Here is a 15,435-nt window from a genome sequence, read left to right as displayed (position 1 = left end):
AAATTTCCTGTGCAAAAGGCTGTCATGAAGTCTGCATTACTGTATTATCACAGTCAACCGTCACTGTGTAACTTAAACAAGGTATGCAGCAACTGCATTGTGTAGAATTGACAAAACAGCCTGCGATTGACCGCATGTTTCAAGGGTACTGACCTTCCATTTTTGGCACCCGAGAAGTGATTTGCACAGAGAAAAGTGCGCTGAATTCAGATCTGTGCACAGATTTTGAATTGGTCTTTCCGTTCTCTCACATTAAGGAACACAAAATAGCTATTTCCGGGAAAAGCGAAAATTTCGATCCTTGTTTCATAGCGTTCTTTTGACCTATTTTTTACTTTCCTATGGCAAAATAACCGATCATTTACTCAGCCTCCGACACTAAACATACCCTACGCCACGTGAAATTTTATGAGGATTCCAAATATTCCCACGGATTTCACCTATCTCTCTTGGATCCTGAGATCTAGCGTGAACAAAACACCTCTGCATGCCTATTTCGGCAATAGAGTTTCCACCCGCTGCACGAAGGCAGGCCACCCTTTTGACACGTCACAGGGAAGCAGTAAGACACCAGTATACTCTACAAATCGAAGAGCGTACATTGTATGTATTGGCATGTACTGTATGCACCAGTAAGTGCATGCTTGGCAGGCATGCGCTAGCTAGAGCGTGCTTGCAGGCATGCTCCAGTTAGAGCATACAATGTACGCTCTTCGATTTGTAGAGTACTTACGTATAAGCCACTACGTGATCCCTCATCACGGCTGCCGCTGCCTCTGCGCTTGGCTGCCTCTGTGCTTGGCTCTGCTGCACACCTACACCCACCTTCTCAGAAGCCTGGCCACCCATGCGGCACAAAAGTAAATTGGGCTGCCTACCCTCAGGGCGCTTGGCCGGCGGTCCGCGTCCAACCGTTCGCAAGTTCGCAGCAGGTCTGATCGGGCGGACGCAGAGATCTCCTCCTATCTTTGTCGCACTCATAGGGCGTTGAGTACTGTAGGGGAACGAAAGAGATGATTCCTTAATTCGGCTGCACTTCCCTGGCGTTCTTTCGGTGTTCACGGAAGCATTTGGACACAGCCTGCACTCGCAGTCTGACTGGTCTTCTACTCCTACACCCTCTATTTTGACGACGACGTGTCGCCAGTCTCATTAACCGTCTGCCGCTTGACTTGACTCAAAATAGCTTGGGTCACGAATGATCCTTAATGAATCCATTCGATTGTTTATACTTGAAAACAGAAATTGTACGCTTCGAATGAATGTGAAGCAAATATAGCAGCTTCTGACTTGCCACATAATATCTTTATGAATACATATTGAATGATCATGCGTATGATATTGCATGCAGGGGAAAATAAAGAAAACCTAACTATTTCTACATTGCCAGAACAGTGAAAAATTCACCATGAACGAACCTAACCTAAGATGGAAATTTGTTTCAACGAAGTAACAGACTATTAAGCTGAACGATTGAAGGGCAGAACGGTAGAACAGCAGAACTAGCAACACGAACTCAACAATGCGCAGTGGCAAAGTAGCTGCCGGCGACTCGTTCTAACTGCATTTTCGTTACCAATTATTAAAACCTTTCTTCCTTCACTTCGGCTGCTCGGCGTTGTTGTTGTTAGTTTTAGTTTTTGGTGTGCCGACCGAAGAGATTGCACAAGTGTCCGCCACAGAAAGTAGGGCGCGCTGAGAGCGTTCCGGCCGCCGACGTAGTTCTACCAGCGGCCACCACACAAAGATAGAGCGCGCAGCGGACGCTACCTACGACGAGTGCGAAGGGTTGCCTACCTGTAGGGCGCTGGAGGCTTTCCCGCAGCTCTGGCGCCTGGGCACGCATTGGGGAGTAAGCTGGTGAACTGACGACGAATATCTCGGGATGGCGTGTCGTCCGTTCATGTAGTGCCGCCAGAGCTCAGTAAAAATGTCACCTGCAACAGAGTGGTTGTGAAAAGCATCGCAGAAATGTCACGATAGGGGGGCGCGAATACGAACTGAAATGGCATGAGTGGTTGTGGGGGAGAGGAGTAAATACGTTTCTCTTTGCTAGTTATGCGGTTTTCGATCCCGCAACGTGGAGTCCACGGTTCAAAGGCCGTCAGCAGAGAGAAGCAGTAATTTCCTCCCCGGAATTCCCTGGGCCAACTACGCCTCAGCCCGCGCGCGAGTGCATTGAGCGTGTACGACGCAGACAGGGCCAACAGGTGCGTTTCTGTCAGATGGCATGCGCTCCAAAAAGTGTAGTCGAGTGCAGTCGAAAGCGAGAAAAGTGGCGAGAGTGTAAGCCGATAAGTTTGGTGACGCTTTCTGACACGATCGAGTCGGAATGGTTGCGTACCTCGTTGGCGCTACCGAGCGCGCAGCGAAGATTGCCTACCTCTCGGGCGTTTTCGGGCGCGCAGTCTGACTTCGTAGGGGAGGCAACGGAACGAACGTTGAACGCCGATACCTACGAGTTGCTGGTGCGGTCGCTGGACTGGCCACGCTCTGGGGATCAGACCAAGACTGCGACTGGCTCGAAATCCGAAGCCGCTCCAGAGACCTCCCTTCCGGCGCTCACACTGACAAGCTGGTGGCAAGTACCGGGCAGTTCGCGCGCCGTCCTCTGAAACAGTGTACAGGGTTCTGAAAGCATCGCGGTAAAACATCGAGTGCGAAGAAGCAGTGCGAAAGAGAGACAACGGTGCAAAGCCTCAGCGGGGCTGCATGCAGGCAGGGTGATAAACCCAATTTCTCTTTGCACGGGATTCGAGCCGCGGACTGCAGAGTAAGTTACGTCCATTCTGCAGTCCGCGGTTCAGAGGGGCCGTTCAGAGACCGTCCTTAGAGAGTAGCGGTGTACCCCATTCCCAGGCTTCCCTCTCGGGCCCACAGCAGCAGTGCACCTAATGCACACGGTGCATTGAGGGTGCATGCCACACACTGTGGCAAAAAGGTACGGAAAATTCTGTTAATTTTTTTGCCAGGATTCTCCGTAGCCCTCTTATCAATATTCTCCGTAGGCTCTTACAGTATTCTCCGTAGGGCCGTACAGTATTCTCTGTAAGTCCGCACAGTCTTCTCCGTAGGACCTGGAAGACTGCATAGTCCTACGGAGATCACTGTAAGGTCCTACGGAGAATACTGTGCGGTCCTACAGAAAATACTGTAAGAGCCTACGGAGAATATTGATAAGGGGGCTACGGAGAATTACCACAAGCTGTTTACAGAATTTTCCGTAGCTTTTTGCCACAGTGCATGCAGACCCGACGTAAGGTTGAACGTCCTGTGTTCAGCACCACGAAAGGTGAATAGCGCAAAAAGCATAGTGGGCACATCGGATGCGGTTTACCTTGGCGGCTGCAGGGGCGGGTCGAATGCGTCCGAACTCAAACAGTCGTTTTGCCAGGGCGGAACTCACCTGCACTCCTGCTCTCACTGACGCACCGCGAGCCCCCGAGGCACAAGCAGCCCTCCGGTGCATCAGAAGGCTGTCTTGCAGCCCAGGGGCTTGAACGCGGATGCGCGGGGAGAGGAGTACCCGTACCAGTACCCAACCGCGATTACGAGACCATGCGGACGAACCACTACTCTGAAGGGAGCCCATCCTGCACACACTGCAAGAAAAAGACCGCAACAAAAGTACACAAATTCCTGCCAAATTATTTAACAGGAATTTATTGTACTTTCAAAGTACAGCAATTATTGTACAAAGTACAATGGAACCGGCATGACGAGTGCTGTGCAGTCCAGGCCTCGTGGTTCGTACAATTCTCGTTGTACTTTCTACAATCTCCGTTGTACTTTTTTGTACAGTTTTTGTTTTACTTGCAGTGCATGAGCAGCATTGAGCGCATCGCTCTCACCTGCTACTGCTTCATTGATACGAAGATACACATGGGAAGAGGTGAGCTGTATTAACAACACTATCGGTTGCACGACCGGAGTCGGCGAGGTGACCACGACGCAGGGCACCTGGTGCCGAGGATTGCGCGTGGCGCAGCACGCAATCGTCTGCCCTCCTCTGGCGCGGTCTGCACGGCCACGTCGTCGGCGCGCCGCAACCCGCGCAAGCAAGTAGGTGGCTCCGGCCGTGGCGTCGACCGACAGAGGAGTCTACTCTAGCACGGCCTGAACGGCCACTTCGGCTTGCAGGCGTCGGTGCCTTCGGGCAGCGGGGCCACAGCACGTCGACCGTGGCCTCGGCAAAGGAGTTTACTCTAGACCGTCGTTTACTGCATGCTTTGCATTAGCGAATGACGGAGGCGGAGTGCGTGTCACGTCTGTTGGTCGAGGGACTTCCCTCTGAATCCGCGACGGCCACCCACCGCCTGGCTGCGGCCGCGACCGCGGCGGCCGAATGGCCACTGCCACTACTACCGGCGCGCGTCCGGGAGCGTGTCGCATTCGCATTGGTTCCCTGCTGCAACGACGCCGAAGACGACATGGCCTCTGGTCGGGACCACGTTCCTTGGCCGACTCAGAGGCCTTAGGGAGCTCAGCGCTGCCGCGCAGAGCGCCGTGCACCGCTCTGCAGCAACGCCGTGGCTCCCTGCAGCGGGCTACGACGACGCCCCTCCTGGACAACGGCTTTGTTCAGGTCCTGGAGCGCCGTAAGGCGAGGCGCGGCAGCCACCTGCAGGCCGCCGAACACGCCGTCCTAGCTCACGGCCTTGCGGGCCACCGCTCCTAACCTAACCTGTGCGCCCTCCTGGACAACGGCTTTGTTCAGGTCCTGGAGCGCCGTGAAGCGAGGCGCGGCAGCCACCTGCAGGCCGCCGAACACGCCGAACACGCCCTCCTAGCTCAGGGACTCGCGGACCACCACTCCTAACCTAACCTGTGCGTCCTCCTGGACAACGGCTTTGGTCAGCTCATAAAGCACCTCAAAACGTGGCGTGGGCGGAAGGTCACAATAAGTCCCAGAGGACACCTAAAGCAAGGACCACGTTGAGGGGTACTACGTCGAGACCCTCGACCTTCGCCACTTTACCACGCGCGCGTCCTCGGGCTGACGGCAAGCCGCGCTGCGGTGCATCACTGCCGCACTTCCCCCGCGCATCTTTCTTGGGTTTCTCGGCTGTCGCACACAGTCGCTCTGAATTTCAGTCACACTTTTGCCCAGTCCCTTTGGCTCGGCGTAAAAGCTATGCCTTGGGTACCCATGCCGCCATACCATTCGCTGCCAACTGCCGGCCGTCGGTCACCACCCGCGGTCACTTCCAGACAACGACGGCGTTGTTTGCACGTTTTGTAACTACCTCCAAGTTTGGAGGTGAATTCTTTGGAGGCAATGAAGCGGCCAAAAAAGTAGAAGTGTTTTTTCCTTACGTTTTGCTGCTTCTAAAACTACCTCCAAACTTTAGAGGTGAATACTTTGGAGGTAATTTAGCACCTCTGTGACTGGAGGTGATATCGCTTTCGTGTTTGGAGGTAATATTAACTACATTCAAAACCACCTACAGTACCTCCAAACTCTAGAGGTTTATTCTTTGGAGGCATTTTAGTCCCTTTTTTTTGGAGGTAATAACTTCTCATGTTAGTTTTACCTCCAATTGGTTTTGGAGGTAATACAGTTGGAGGTAGTGGGCAGCTCCCGAGGGCCCCCCCTCCCTCTCGCACCGGCAAGGCGATGACGGCGACGTCCCTGAAAAGTTGGCGCGCTGGGTTTCGGCGGCGGAGCCCGGAGCCGCCGGTTTCGCCTCTGGTTTGTCCGTTGAGCGCGGGATTTCCCTCGCCGTCGCTATAAATAGTTGCGTCCCATAGGGAATAAGAAAAGGTCACGTCGACGTCCAGTGAGCTACAATTGATAACATTTTGGCGCGCTCCCCGAATCAATGACCTCAACGGGGGATGACTCCCCTGACCGTGTACGAAGTATTATAAATGATCGGTATTTCAAGTATTATGTTTAGATAATTGTGTCACTTTCCGTGGTTTTCATCATTAAAAAAAAGTTTCCCAATTACGTAAGGGAGTTTAAAACGGAAGCAATAACATGAATGCAATCGGAAACTAGCATTTTGGCTCGAGTTTTTTGAGCCCCAAAACAAAACCGTACATGCTTAAGAGCCTCAGCACCGTCATTCGTTTTGGCGCCATTTTGTAACTCTTACATTCAAAATAGAAAATCGCTGAACTTCCATGAACTACAATTTCACCGGTCACTTTAAAGCTAAAAATACACTATTTATGCGGCTTTTTTAAAGTATTATGGATTGATATATTACAGGTATTATTCGTGTACCGTCAACCGGGAAATCTTACTAAGCCATCCCCGTCAGAAGTTTCTTCATGGATTGGGGTAACTTCTGAGGGGGATGGCTTAGTAAGATTTCTATGCGAGCTGCCAGCGGAGCCTGTCCGAAATTACCCCGGATGTCCGAAGTTACCCCAGTTTACGGTATTGGGCTTGCTTTCGAAGTAAGGAGTCAGCCCCCCTTGATGACCCCTCATGACCTGTATTTTGCTACGTATTTCGTGTCATCACCGTAAAATGCATTTGACATAAATATAGTGACCTTTATCAGTGCTTGCGGGTTCTGCGTTAGTTATAATTCAAACCATTTCAACGTTCGTGTACTTAGTTCAAATGTTTTCCCCCCAGTGCTATTTCGCGTTTTTCCACGTTTAAGGGTAAACGGTCACCAAAATTCAAGTTGTTTCCCCCGTGTCCGCCAAAAAATTTCTTCGGGACAGTTAGGTCAGATTTCTCCGGCTTTGGCGCCCTGACTGTCGTCCCCCTCCCATGTAAATGAAGGCGCGAGTGGCACCTGGTCGCCGTGCGTGGGCGTGGGAACGCCGGGGGCGGTAGCCTCGCCCCGACTCAACACCGCGGGCATGACTCAATCTGATTATCTGCCGCTATCTCTTATTTGACGAGTGCTGCGCCCCTCGACAACACTGGCAGTGACGTCACTGGCGTGCGCGGTGCGCTTTACAAAGAAAATGATAACTTGAGATGCGAATTTGACAGAAAATACCACGTCAAACACGGGTCATGAGGGGTCGCCAAAACAGAGTGTGATCAAATTTAACTAACTTGTCAATTTTAGCTTTTTCAAGCGGTCCTGTTTCTGTTCCCTGAGGCTAGGCTGCATGCGGCGCCACCATCAGACAGATTCCGAGGGTCTGTTACACATTCAGTCTCTCGCACTCACAGGGCGTCGCGCATGGGTGCAAGAAAGATAACGACGAAAACGACTCTTCGAATAATTCTGCAGGCATACGCCTGCTGCAGGCAGATTCCGAAGAGAGCGAGCAGAAACGAATCGACGATCGTCTCACCGCGGCTACTCGAATTTCTCTGCGAGTGTCGTCGGGTAGTACCGACGGCTCTCCACTGAAAATAGAAAGGTCATACTTTTGACCGCTTAAACGGTCTTACTGAAATGTTCGACCGAAAAAGGGTCATACTGAAATGTAAGACCGAAAAAAGGTCATACTTCGATGTATGACCGAAAAACGGTCATACTTTATAGTGTATCACGGGTAAAGGCTGATATATCCCCAAGCTAAACAATATCCAGTCTCGCTGATGTCTGACCTTTTTTTGGTCATACATTTAAGTATGACCGTTTTTCGGTCATACATTTGTGTACGACCGTTTCACGGTCATACTTTTTGTATCACCGAAAATTGGTCAGATGTCTCTCACCCTTTGAATTTCAGTGTCGGTCCAGATACTACACTGTTAAAAAATGGTTGTACAGAAACAATCAGAAGAGTGAAAATTTAGTCGTTCCAAAACATAGAATTTCATCATGAACCAAAGCGAAACAAATGTCGTTGAGTCTAGTAAGCGACATTTTGTCGTTGAAGAACAAAATTCTTGTTATCACTCTTTATGATACAATTTGTGTGGAAACAACATCCTTTGCATCTGCTCAATTAAAGCATATTATGAATAATCATCTATTTTGTTCTTCTAAGTAATAGGAAAATTACCTTTGTTTAAAAATCTCATTCAACGAACGTTAATGAAAGCAGATGATACTTGTCTGGTGCTCCTGGTGTGGATTTTAAATAAGAGTTAGAACACATATGATTAAAGAATATATTTTCTAGGATATGTCAGTACAAGTATCAAATATTTTTATATTACGGTGCCGGGGCCTCTGCGCTGTAGGCGGGGAGAGAAAGTCAAGCCATTGTTGACGTCCGGCCGCTGGCGCTGTGCCGAAGAGGCATTGTCGAATTCCGCGCAGGCACGAACGCACCACCCGCCCCGGCAGCCAGCTCCTATTATATTGTTGGTTTCTGGACTCTCGAGTAAAAGCTAGCTGACACCTTTATGTGTCTTGTAGTTTTAGGTCTGTTAAAGGTAAAGGTATGAAAGGTATCATCTGCTAAAAAAACCATGCAAAATAAATTTAGCGACAAAAGTACTCTATGAATATCGTCGCAGACATTACAAAATTTCTTTTGGATTTTCAATACTTGTCGTTTATGTGTTATTGTTGGTGCGTTATTACAAGTTAGTCGCTGTGAAATTATCCCTTAGTTCCAATACGACTACGGTTTAACAAGCTATTCGTTCCAAAACAAATCTTGTCACTAAAAAAGTTAGCGATAAATGTGTCGCTAAGTTACGACAAAATTTTTATCAGTGTAGTACTGATGAATACGCAGAGGAGGGTCACGGGAAGCAACTTGAAAGAATTCGTGCAACAAAATTCGTGGACCATCTTGAGTTTTATTACAGTTTCCTCAGAATGCTTGAAAAAATAGTCGATATTAAAAAGCAGAGCGAAAGAAAGGAACCAGTTTTCTGTAAAACTGTTCAGTTTTTCAGTCGTATCCAATATTAGGGTATCCCAATGAATCTCGAAACGGAACACGTTCAAAACCTAACGAAGTATTATTTTGAGCATCATAGTACTAACTAATTTACTTCGTAAAGAAATAGTTCGTAAATTGCGAAGTTTTTCATTGAGAGCTTATGTATGCTCAAAATACTTTGTTATAACAAGCTACTTTTCTTTGTGAGGCTTAAAATAGTTTGTTAGATAGTTTTAGTTTGAAAAAGGGTTATCTCAGTGCAGAAGGTCAAAAGTAAAGTCCCTAAAAACAGCTTCTGCGCATGCGCAGACGTTCCCCCACCACCCGGTGCGCATGCGCAGAAGCTGCTTTTCGGGCCTACTTCTGTTCTTCCGTTTCGAAATACGTTGGAATATCCTATCGCTTTACCTTGAAAACAGTCAAAATCTAATCGAAGTGCGCAAAATTTCCGAGTTGGGCGTCTTCAGCGCCGTACTGTCGCTTCCGTAGATATGATTTTACAAAAGTCTGACGTTTGATCCTCTTGATTCCTTCTTCCCTGCCGGATCAGCTCTTTCGCGTGCACCCTATTTCATCTGTTCGTAACGATTGCTGCTAGTTTTCTTTATCAATCTTTTATCTGAGGCTTTTCAAATAGTAACTGTTAGTTCTTTTCTCCTCTAAAGTCACCGTGTGATTCAACTTCCGCCTAGCTGCTCCTGCATTTCTCCTGTGCGGCTGGTCAGCTTTGGCGACAGGTCTCTACGACAGGATTACCGACTTTCCAGATTCCTAGGAAGGTGAGTGCTATTGAGTGGATGAAATTGTGAGTGCACATCGATTGATCGATTTCACTGATGCGTTGAGGTACACGAGTTCGTTGGAGAATTCTCAGCGGAGGTTGGAATCGAGGCCGAGTAACGCTGCCGTTCAGGGTGGTGCGCACAGTGGAGCGAAACGCCAAAAAATGCGACATCGTGCGACATAGAATCATTTTCCGATCTGTCAGCTTTTTTCACGGCATATGGTCATTTCATGATGTTATCTAGTAAAAGAAATAATTTCCTAGTATTGGCTAGGCTTGTAGAGCTAAAAATCGCGAAAAACATGAAAATTTTGTACCAAAATCTGCCATTTTTTACACGTTTATTGCCCGTAAAACTGACATTTTTTCGATTCTGCAACTTTTCTTAACAGATTCTGAAAGCTAAGGACAAGGCCTACAACTTTTGTTATGGTCGCAACGCTGTAGCGAGGTCGGCCATTCGACTTTTTAGGCCTCAAAGGTTTTTCCTTTAATAAATTTCATTTGAAATTTATTCCTATTTTGACAAATTTAGGTATTTTTGTGCCCCTGCAGTCCGCTTTACATCCCAACCAGTTTCAATTCATCCAATCGAGTTTATAAGAACCGGAAATAGATGTTACGAGGCAACACAGACCTCAAGGGCACTAAAATACCTAAATTTGTCAAAATAGGAATAAATTTCCAATGAAATTTATTAAAGGAAAAACCTTTGAGGCCTAAAAAGTCGAATGGCCGACCTCGCAACAGCGTTGCGACCATAACAAAAGTGGTAGGCCTTGTCCTTAGCTTTCAGAATCTGTTGAGAAAAGTTGCAGAATCGAAAAAATGTCAGTTTTACGGGCAATAAACGTGTAAAAAATGGCAGATTTTGGTACAAAATTTTCATGTTTTTCGCGATTTTTAGCTCTACAAGCCTAGCCAATACTAGGAAATTATTTCTTTTACTAGATAACATCATGAAATGACCATATGCCGTGAAAAAAGCTGACAGATCGGAAAATGATTCTATGTCGCACGATGTCGCATTTTTTGGCGTTTCGCTCCACTGTGGTGCGGGCGTCAGAGCCGGCGTAACGTCACGCTTAACACTTTAGAAGGATTATCTTATTTCTAAAACATCAGCAGTGAAATTAGGTCTCAACTTCGTTCAAGGAGGAAATTTGGGATAACGTTACGCTGTGGGAAGAAGTGGGGGTTGGCTAGGCTAGCGTAACGTTTCTACGGTTAACATTTGACTTCCAATCTGGGTCCGACGTACCCTGCTGACTGCATGAGTGTTGCATCATATCTACTAGCTAGCTGGGTTAGGGGTGCGTACCTGAACTAGCTCGGCCCGAGAAGTAGTCTTCACTCTGACCAAACTGGATAAGTAAAGGTAAACGGCAAACTCCGAGAAGGAACTAGGGTTTTCTCGCATGCCGGCATGTACGGTTATATTTTTATTATACAATAAACACTGCCTCCATGAAGTGGAAGAAGTAAATAGACAACTCAGCTTTTATCAATCTTCGAGAGAGGCATTGAACTGTTTGCTGGGAAAAACTAAAACGGAATGATTGATGCAGATAACCACTAATTTTTAAAGTGGGATTAATTACGGAAAATTTGGAAAAGTGTATTATTACTTCGTCGATGGGTTTATGATGGTTTCTGTGGTTTACATCGTTACGTCAGAATGGACTTCGGAATAGGGTACTTTGGAGAAGCCCTAAACCGGAAGTCAGTGTCAGAACGGGAGAAACAAAAGAGCATCGCGCGGCTGTGCTGAGCGGTGGAGGGGGTCGAAATCGGCGGAGTGGGGGTGAAGGCGGCGCGAGCGCGTAGCCCCCACTCTGCCCATCCCTGCCCCCACCACCGCTCAGCAAGGCCTCGCGACGCTCTGTTGTTTCTCCCGTTCTGTCGCTGACTTCCGGTCTGGATTTCTTCCGAAACGCTATTGTGATCACTGTTATTTCTCTTATGAGGTGGAATTTGGATACAATTTAAGTCAGTGGGGCCCAAACGGGGCAAACACTAATAAGAGTCCCGGAAGAAGAAGAACAAAAACGGAAGTAAGAATTTCTCAGTTTCGATGAGAAATATACGCTGCGGACCTCATGCGGATGAGGTCCGTGGCGTATATTTCTCATCGAAAGTGACAATTTCTTACTTCCGTTTTTATTCTTCTTCCGGGCCAGAGCTTCTTTGGAGTACTCTATTAGAGGAGACGTGTGAAAGTATGAAAAAGGCAGGACATGGGAACTTATTTCGAGCTTCGGTAGGCACTGCAAGAAAAAGTGTGAAGAGTACAACAGAAGTTCAAAATTATAAAACGGCACACTAAAAGTACATCAGGGATTGTATAAAGTACGAGAATTGTCTTACTCTAAATGTCTTACCATGAAATTTGGCCTATGTTACGAATAACATATGCCAAATTTCATGGTCAGACTTTTAGAGTGTAACAATTGTTGTGCAATGTACAATAATGGATAACTGACATGACGAGTGCTGGGCAGTCCAGGCCTCGTTGTGGTTTGCACAATTCTCGTTCTTAATACAATCCCTGTAGTACTTTTATTGTGCAAGTATAATACGAAGCAATATTTCTTCGTAATACGAATCTTTTAGCCATTTTCATTGTAAGATACGAAGAAAAACCACCTTCGCATCCCTTGCAAAATGAAAAATACATGGCCCGACATGTATTGACGTCATATGTGGAAAAGATAATTTAGCAAGATACTTTTCCGATATAAAAAATATGTGGCAAATATATAAATTTCATACATTGCTCTATATGTAGGTAATATATGGTGTGAATACACCATGCAGTCCGACGACTCAGTCTGCAGAGACTTCCTTTACTATTATACACTCTGAGAAAAAATGACGGTAAATCCTGGATAATTTTTATGCCAAACTTTACCGTACTTCAAAAACCAGTGCCCACCGTACAGTCTACAGTATTTACCGTACTTGTTTTACAAAATACTTCGTAGTCTTTTAACAGTAGTTACCGTTCTTCCGTACAGACCATGCCGTAGGAAGGACCATATCTGGTCCCAACAAAGGCCGCTTCCAAGAATTATCCACATCAGGATCTTGAAAAAAGGGGGTCGACCGACTGAAAAATTTTATTGCACCTTTCGAAAGGTCTCGTCAAGACCTTTCCAACGAGTGGTCGGAAAAGGGGGGGGGGGGTGTTCCAGGAGTCCGACTTCAGCAGTTGCGTACATCAGGAACTTGGAAAAAAGAGGGTCAACCGACTAAACAAAATCATACCAGTTTTTGATAGGTATTGAAAGTACGGGATTGCCGGGTAAAAAAGTACGGGATTCCCTGTAAGTAAAGCACGGTGTTTCCTGTAAAAAAAAGTACGGTATTGCCTGTAAAAAAAACGACGGAATTGCCTGTTAAAAAAAGTACGGTGAAGTCTGGAGTAATCAGTACAGGATTTACCGTGATCTTTTCTCGCAGTGTAAAAGAATGTAAACTTCGCCTTGCGAGGGCATCCAATTGTGATCCTACCGGGGTCGTCACAAGAACTTTTTGCGCTACGCCCAAAAAAGACGTTTAAAATTTCCGAACTATTCCAGTTCACTTGTTAAACAGGATCTCTCAAAATTTCTTGGAGACTTAAACGCATAGAAAAGAACCTTTGCCCTGCTCAATATATGGCGTCAATATATTTTACAATATAAAATCATATTGAGAAATATAGCCGCCTTTCAACATCCAGTGCCAAGATTTTAAGAAAAGTTACTTGAAAAGTCTGCCCTCCTCACCCTGCCCCATCCCACGACGGGGACTGTGTCAGATATTGAAACATATATTTCGCGAAGATAATATTATATGGGGAAATATATGCATTATATATTAACGGGCACCAAGATATACCCCCATATATAAACCACGTATTGCGCAAGATAATTTGCAAGATACAATTCTATTGACAACGCATGAAACATATATGGAGTCATATATTGACACATATTTTCCATATATTTTCCTTTTTGCAAGGGATTATGCTTGCGCCATTTACTTCGTATTGGGAAATTTCTTCGTAAGACATTGAGAGTGTTCAACAAGGCAGGTGTACGTCAGACCGCGTCTGCTCTGGCGGTGGTGGGGGCTCGAGTCGGGATCGGCCAGAGCTCTTGCCGGGGCTCAGGTCATCGGGGCTAAACCGGTACGGGGCTCAAATCGAGGGGTCCTACCGAAAAGATCTTATCGTGGCGTCCCCCTCAAAGAATCTTATCCTAAACCCAAGTGAATTTCGCCAAATTTGATCATTTGGGACGGATACGAGAGTTAGCGGAACATATTTCTACAAGCACTACTGGTTGCTTTGATCTTTAATTTTTAAGGTTATGTGAATAAAATCACAAATTACATTGATATATAGCTGTACCGTATGATTAAATTGAGTGAAATTCGCATGCGTTTTAGATAAGGTTATTTTGGGGAACGCCCAGATAAAATCTCCGAATAAGATCCCTGGAAATCGACCCTGCCCACCTTCTGGTCTTAGTGTTCAGTCTTGCATGCTAATCCTCTAGGGCGATCCCATTCATTACTAGAAACTTTATTTTTGACCATAGCTTTGCACGCACTGCTAGAAAAACGACGACATAAGTACACGAACAAGTGGCAATATTTTTTAATCAGGAATTTAACGTACTTTCAAAGTACAACTATTGTTGTACAAAGTTCAATGGGACCGGCATGACGTCCTGTGCAGTCCAGGCCTCGTCGCGGTTTGTACAATTTTCGTTGTACTGCTTACAATCCCTTATGGTACTTTTATTGCACAGTTTTTTGTTGTTCTATTCAAACTTTTTCTTGCAGTGCGGAATTGACCATACATTTTAAAATACACTAGTTCCGTGCGGAGCTTCGCCTGAAAAAACTACATACTGATTTAGTGTCAGTTAACATCAGTTGATCGTTCACAGGATTGTAATGTGTTCTGGTTCCGCTTTGCAGGTACCAAGCCTTCAGTCATCGCAGCTTTGAAGTTTGGCGCAGACAGGGAAAGACGGCGTCAACCTACATTCAAAGCTTCAGCTGTTGCAAATCGCACCCGTACTCTCAGTCAACATGGTCCATTCTGAGGTAAGTTACTTTATCTTCGAACTTAATTTAAGTCTTCAGTAAGATCGCTGATGAACTGATTCAGTGGCGTCGGAAGTGGGGTGACAAGGGGGCTCACTCTGCACTGCTTTGATTGTAAGAGGCACGAAGTAGCCTTATAGTATACCCAGGATTCAGCCGGCGCGAGATTCAATTCGTGTGGCCCTTTATGTATTTTGGAAATTTTCTATAGGATTTTAATGAGATTTTACAGACTAGTAGAACTTTGAACGCTGATTCTAATGTTGTAATGTGGTTAAAAAGTCAACGGCCAATTTTGAGAAATTTGCTGTCAAAATCGCTGTTTCCATGGCAAAACTCGACTCGTCAAGGAAAAAGGAAGGGAGTGGGGGGAGCCCGAGCCGGGGCGGACCAATAGCTGAGCTCCTGTTCGGCCCTGTACAGCTTACCCCAAAAGATGAAAAAGCACGTTCGAAATGAAAAATCTCTTTGACTGCAGCTAGAGGAGATCCAACAATAGAATTGATGTCGTTTCGAACGTGGCCATTTGGATCGGCCGGCCGGCCAGTGACTTTTTATGAGAGTGTCCCGCACCAATCCCGCACCGCTGCGTTGTTGTTTTTACTCGTTCTTTACACACCACTCACTAACATACAAAACTCTATGTGAAGAGAACGAGTATTGTGTTCAAAAATGAGTTTTGGGGGGACATCTTTCATCTCAGATCTGACAGCATGTGGGAAAATGAGAGTGGTATCAAATGAAAGATGGAGTGTCAGTCGCTAGATCGTAAATGAACTTTTTTT

At 46.4% G+C, this 15,435-nt stretch overlaps 2 long non-coding RNA genes across 2 annotated transcripts; one reads left to right on the top strand and one right to left on the bottom strand.

The window, feature by feature from the left end:
* Nucleotides 1-1,801: 1,801 nt before the first annotated feature.
* LOC117654324 lies at nt 1,802-3,656 on the bottom strand. The gene is made up of 3 exons (XR_004588306.1): nt 3,338-3,656; nt 2,456-2,611; nt 1,802-1,937 (listed from the first exon to the last, which is right to left on the bottom strand). It is a non-coding gene; the product is annotated as an uncharacterized LOC117654324 (long non-coding RNA).
* A 5,501-nt stretch (nt 3,657-9,157) lies between these two features.
* LOC117654328 lies at nt 9,158-14,647 on the top strand. Its single transcript, XR_004588310.1, has 3 exons — nt 9,158-9,343; nt 9,432-9,545; nt 14,522-14,647. It is a non-coding gene; the product is annotated as an uncharacterized LOC117654328 (long non-coding RNA).
* Nucleotides 14,648-15,435: the final 788 nt, after the last annotated feature.

Source organism: Thrips palmi, unplaced genomic scaffold (genome assembly GCF_012932325.1).
Source record: "Thrips palmi isolate BJ-2018 unplaced genomic scaffold, TpBJ-2018v1 HiC_scaffold_10, whole genome shotgun sequence".
NCBI classification, from domain to species: domain Eukaryota; kingdom Metazoa; phylum Arthropoda; class Insecta; order Thysanoptera; family Thripidae; genus Thrips; species Thrips palmi.
Note: the sequence above shows the minus strand (reverse complement) of the source record. Positions and strands in the feature narration are given on the sequence as shown.